Source organism: Amblyomma mixtum, chromosome 3 (genome assembly GCF_055824585.1).
Source record: "Amblyomma mixtum isolate Tamu chromosome 3, ASM5582458v1, whole genome shotgun sequence".
Taxonomy (NCBI): domain Eukaryota; kingdom Metazoa; phylum Arthropoda; class Arachnida; order Ixodida; family Ixodidae; genus Amblyomma; species Amblyomma mixtum.
In genome coordinates, this window is record NC_143014.1 from 354,460,864 (window position 1) to 354,466,508 (window position 5,645).

At 47.1% G+C, this 5,645-nt stretch overlaps 2 non-coding genes across 2 annotated transcripts; both read left to right on the plus strand.

Moving 5' to 3' along the window:
• Positions 1-1,262: 1,262 nt before the first annotated feature.
• On the plus strand, positions 1,263-1,334 carry TRNAA-CGC (transfer RNA alanine (anticodon CGC)). The gene has a single exon. It is a non-coding gene; the product is annotated as a tRNA-Ala (tRNA).
• A 2,930-nt stretch (positions 1,335-4,264) lies between these two features.
• Positions 4,265-4,336, plus strand: TRNAA-CGC (transfer RNA alanine (anticodon CGC)). Its single transcript has one exon. It is a non-coding gene; the product is annotated as a tRNA-Ala (tRNA).
• The last annotated feature ends 1,309 nt before the right edge of the window (positions 4,337-5,645 follow it).

The following is a 5,645-nucleotide window of genomic DNA, read 5'->3' on the forward strand; positions in this document are numbered from 1 at the left end:
CGAGCCCCTCATTCCCCTTCCCTTGTTTGCTTAATTGCTTAGCGAGGGCCTCGGTTCTGGCAGCCTTGACTCCATAGGAAGCATAAGAGGGTTCTCACGCAGCCTCCACCCTCTCCGTTCGATGACGTTCTACGTCACTACCTGCGGTAACTCAGGACGTTCTACGTCCGCCGCTTATGAACGTGGGTGGCGCTGATGAACACTCTCAAGGTTAGGTTACTTGTAAACATAAATACCCCCTAAAGCAGAAGATTTGACAGCCGTCGCCGTAGCTCAGAGGTAGAGCACCGGACGCGTAATTCGGAGGTCGTGGGTTCGGATCCCACCGGCGGCAGTGGTTGTTTTTTCTTCTGCTTTTCTAATCAATTAGGTTTAAGCGATAACATGTTTAGTAATATTCTAAATTGATCAACACCACAAAATAAATAAGTTAATTAAAAAAAAAATCCCCTGTGCCCCTTGGTTTCTGTGGCTGTTGTTGGCTTCTTTCATATTTATAACGAGCCCCTCATTCCCCTTCCCTTGTTTGCTTAATTGCTTAGCGAGGGCCTCGGTTCTGGCAGCCTTGACTCCATAGGAAGCATAAGAGGGTTCTCACGCAGCCTCCACCCTCTCCGTTCGATGACGTTCTACGTCACTACCTGCGGTAACTCAGGACGTTCTACGTCCGCCGCTTATGAACGTGGGTGGCGCTGATGAACACTCTCAAGGTTAGGTTACTTGTAAACATAAATACCCCCTAAAGCAGAAGATTTGACAGCCGTCACCGTAGCTCAGAGGTAGAGCACCGGACGCGTAATTCGGAGGTCGTGGGTTCGGATCCCACCGGCGGCAGTGGTTGTTTTTTCTTCTGCTTTTCTAATCAATTAGGTTTAAGCGATAACATGTTTAGTAATATTCTAAATTGATCAACACCACAAAATAAATAAGTTAATTAAAAAAAAAATCCCCTGTGCCCCTTGGTTTCTGTGGCTGTTGTTGGCTTCTTTCATATTTATAACGAGCCCCTCATTCCCCTTCCCTTGTTTGCTTAATTGCTTAGCGAGGGCCTCGGTTCTGGCAGCCTTGACTCCATAGGAAGCATAAGAGGGTTCACACGCAGCCTCCACCCTCTCGGTTCGATGACGTTCTACGTCACTACCTGCGGTAACTCAGGACGTTCTACGTCCGCCGCTTATGAACGTGGGTGGCGCTGATGAACACTCTCAAGGTTAGGTTACTTGTAAACATAAATACCCCCTAAAGCAGATGATTTGACAGCCGTCGCCGTAGCTCAGAGGTAGAGCACCGGACGCGCAATTCGGAGGTCGTGGGTTCGGATCCCACCGGCGGCAGTGGTTGTTTTTTCTTCTGCTTTTCAAATCAATTAGGTTTAAGCGATAACATGTTTAGTAATATTCTAAATTGATCAACACCACAAAATAAATAAGTTAATTAAAAAAAAATCCCCTGTGCCCCTTGGTTTCTGTGGCTGTTGTTGGCTTCTTTCATATTTATAACGAGCCCCTCATTCCCCTTCCCTTGTTTGCTTAATTGCTTAGCGAGGGCCTCGGTTCTGGCAGCCTTGACTCCATAGGAAGCATAAGAGGGTTCTCACGCAGCCTCCACCCTCTCCGTTCGATGACGTTCTACGTCACTACCTGCGGTAACTCAGGACGTACTACGTCCGCCGCTTATGAACGTGGGTGGCGCTGATGAACACTCTCAAGGTTAGGTTACTTGTAAACATAAATACCCCCTAAAGCAGATGATTTGACAGCCGTCGCCGTAGCTCAGAGGTAGAGCACCGGACGCGTAATTCGGAGGTCGTGGGTTCGGATCCCACCGGCGGCAGTGGTTGTTTTTTCTTCTGCTTTTCTAATCAATTAGGTTTAAGCGATAACATGTTTAGTAATATTCTAAATTGATCAACACCACAAAATAAATAAGTTAATTAAAAAAAAAATCCCCTGTGCCCCTTGGTTTCTGTGGCTGTTGTTGGCTTCTTTCATATTTATAACGAGCCCCTCATTCCCCTTCCCTTGTTTGCTTAATTGCTTAGCGAGGGCCTCGGTTCTGGCAGCCTTGACTCCATAGGAAGCATAAGAGGGTTCTCACGCAGCCTCCACCCTCTCCGTTCGATGACGTTCTACGTCACTACCTGCGGTAACTCAGGACGTTCTACGTCCACCGCTTATGAACGTGGGTGGCGCTGATGAACACTCTCAAGGTTAGGTTACTTGTAAACATAAATACCCCCTAAAGCAGAAGATTTGACAGCCGTCGCCGTAGCTCAGAGGTAGAGCACCGGACGCGTAATTCGGAGGTCGTGGGTTCGGATCCCACCGGCGGCAGTGGTTGTTTTTTCTTCTGCTTTTCTAATCAATTAGGTTTAAGCGATGACATGTTTAGTAATATTCTAAATTGATCAACACCACAAAATAAATAAGTTAATTAAAAAAAAAAAATCCCCTGTGCCCCTTGGTTTCTGTGGCTGTTGTTGGCTTCTTTCATATTTATAACGAGCCCCTCATTCCCCTTCCCTTGTTTGCTTAATTGCTTAGCGAGGGCCTCGGTTCTGGCAGCCTTGACTCCATAGGAAGCATAAGAGGGTTCTCACGCAGCCTCCACCCTCTCCGTTCGATGACGTTCTACGTCACTACCTGCGGTAACTCAGGACGTACTACGTCCGCCGCTTATGAACGTGGGTGGCGCTGATGAACACTCTCAAGGTTAGGTTACTTGTAAACATAAATACCCCCTAAAGCAGAAGATTTGACAGCCGTCGCCGTAGCTCAGAGGTAGAGCACCGGACGCGTAATTCGGAGGTCGTGGGTTCGGATCCCACCGGCGGCAGTGGTTGTTTTTTCTTCTGCTTTTCTAATCAATTAGGTTTAAGCGATAACATGTTTAGTAATATTCTAAATTGATCAACACCACAAAATAAATAAGTTAATTCAAAAAAAAAATCCCCTGTGCCCCTTGGTTTCTGTGGCTGTTGTTGGCTTCTTTCATATTTATAACGAGCCCCTCATTCCCCTTCCCTTGTTTGCTTAATTGCTTAGCGAGGGCCTCGGTTCTGGCAGCCTTGACTCCATAGGAAGCATAAGAGGGTTCTCACGCAGCCTCCACCCTCTCCGTTCGATGACGTTCTACGTCACTACCTGCGGTAACTCAGGACGTTCTACGTCCGCCGCTTATGAACGTGGGTGGCGCTGATGAACACTCTCAAGGTTAGGTTACTTGTAAACATAAATACCCCCTAAAGCAGAAGATTTGACAGCCGTCGCCGTAGCTCAGAGGTAGAGCACCGGACGCGTAATTCGGAGGTCGTGGGTTCGGATCCCACCGGCGGCAGTGGTTGTTTTTTCTTCTGCTTTTCTAATCAATTAGGTTTAAGCGATGACATGTTTAGTAATATTCTAAATTGATCAACACCACAAAATAAATAAGTTAATTAAAAAAAAAATCCCCTGTGCCCCTTGGTTTCTGTGGCTGTTGTTGGCTTCTTTCATATTTATAACGAGCCCCTCATTCCCCTTCCCTTGTTTGCTTAATTGCTTAGCGAGGGCCTCGGTTCTGGCAGCCTTGACTCCATAGGAAGCATAAGAGGGTTCTCACGCAGCCTCCACCCTCTCCGTTCGATGACGTTCTACGTCACTACCTGCGGTAACTCAGGACGTTCTACGTCCGCCGCTTATGAACGTGGGAGGCGCTGATGAACACTCTCAAGGTTAGGTTACTTGTAAACATAAATACCCCCTAAAGCAGAAGATTTGACAGCCGTCGCCGTAGCTCAGAGGTAGAGCACCGGACGCGTAATTCGGAGGTCGTGGGTTCGGATCCCACCGGCGGCAGTGGTTGTTTTTTCTTCTGCTTTTCTAATCAATTAGGTTTAAGCGATAACATGTTTAGTAATATTCTAAATTGATCAACACCACAAAATAAATAAGTTAATTAAAAAAAAAATCCCCTGTGCCCCTTGGTTTCTGTGGCTGTTGTTGGCTTCTTTCATATTTATAACGAGCCCCTCATTCCCCTTCCCTTGTTTGCTTAATTGCTTAGCGAGGGTCTCGGTTCTGGCAGCCTTGACTCCATAGGAAGCATAAGAGGGTTCTCACGCAGCCTCCACCCTCTCCGTTCGATGACGTTCTACGTCACTACCTGCGGTAACTCAGGACGTTCTACGTCCGCCGCTTATGAACGTGGGTGGCGCTGATGAACACTCTCAAGGTTAGGTTACTTGTAAACATAAATACCCCCTAAAGCAGAAGATTTGACAGCCGTCGCCGTAGCTCAGAGGTAGAGCACCGGACGCGCAATTCGGAGGTCGTGGGTTCGGATCCCACCGGCGGCAGTGGTTGTTTTTTCTTCTGCTTTTCAAATCAATTAGGTTTAAGCGATAACATGTTTAGTAATATTCTAAATTGATCAACACCACAAAATAAATAAGTTAATTAAAAAAAAATCCCCTGTGCCCCTTGGTTTCTGTGGCTGTTGTTGGCTTCTTTCATATTTATAACGAGCCCCTCATTCCCCTTCCCTTGTTTGCTTAATTGCTTAGCGAGGGCCTCGGTTCTGGCAGCCTTGACTCCATAGGAAGCATAAGAGGGTTCTCACGCAGCCTCCACCCTCTCCGTTCGATGACGTTCTACGTCACTACCTGCGGTAACTCAGGACGTACTACGTCCGCCGCTTATGAACGTGGGTGGCGCTGATGAACACTCTCAAGGTTAGGTTACTTGTAAACATAAATACCCCCTAAAGCAGAAGATTTGACAGCCGTCGCCGTAGCTCAGAGGTAGAGCACCGGACGCGTAATTCGGAGGTCGTGGGTTCGGATCCCACCGGCGGCAGTGGTTGGTTTTTCTTCTGCTTTTCTAATCAATTAGGTTTAAGCGATAACATGTTTAGTAATATTCTAAATTGATCAACACCACAAAATAAATAAGTTAATTAAAAAAAAAAATCCCCTGTGCCCCTTGGTTTCTGTGGCTGTTGTTGGCTTCTTTCATATTTATAACGAGCCCCTCATTCCCCTTCCCTTGTTTGCTTAATTGCTTAGCGAGGGCCTCGGTTCTGGCAGCCTTGACTCCATAGGAAGCATAAGAGGGTTCTCACGCAGCCTCCACCCTCTCCGTTCGATGACGTTCTACGTCACTACCTGCGGTAACTCAGGACGTTCTACGTCCGCCGCTTATGAACGTGGGTGGCGCTGATGAACACTCTCAAGGTTAGGTTACTTGTAAACATAAATACCCCCTAAAGCAGAAGATTTGACAGCCGTCGCCGTAGCTCAGAGGTAGAGCACCGGACGCGTAATTCGGAGGTCGTGGGTTCGGATCCCACCGGCGGCAGTGGTTGTTTTTTCTTCTGCTTTTCTAATCAATTAGGTTTAAGCGATGACATGTTTAGTAATATTCTAAATTGATCAACACCACAAAATAAATAAGTTAATTAAAAAAAAATCCCCTGTGCCCCTTGGTTTCTGTGGCTGTTGTTGGCTTCTTTCATATTTATAACGAGCCCCTCATTCCCCTTCCCTTTTTTGCTTAATTGCTTAGCGAGGGCCTCGGTTCTGGCAGCCTTGACTCCATAGGAAGCATAAGAGGGTTCTCACGCAGCCTCCACCCTCTCCGTTCGATGACGTTCTACGTCACTACCTG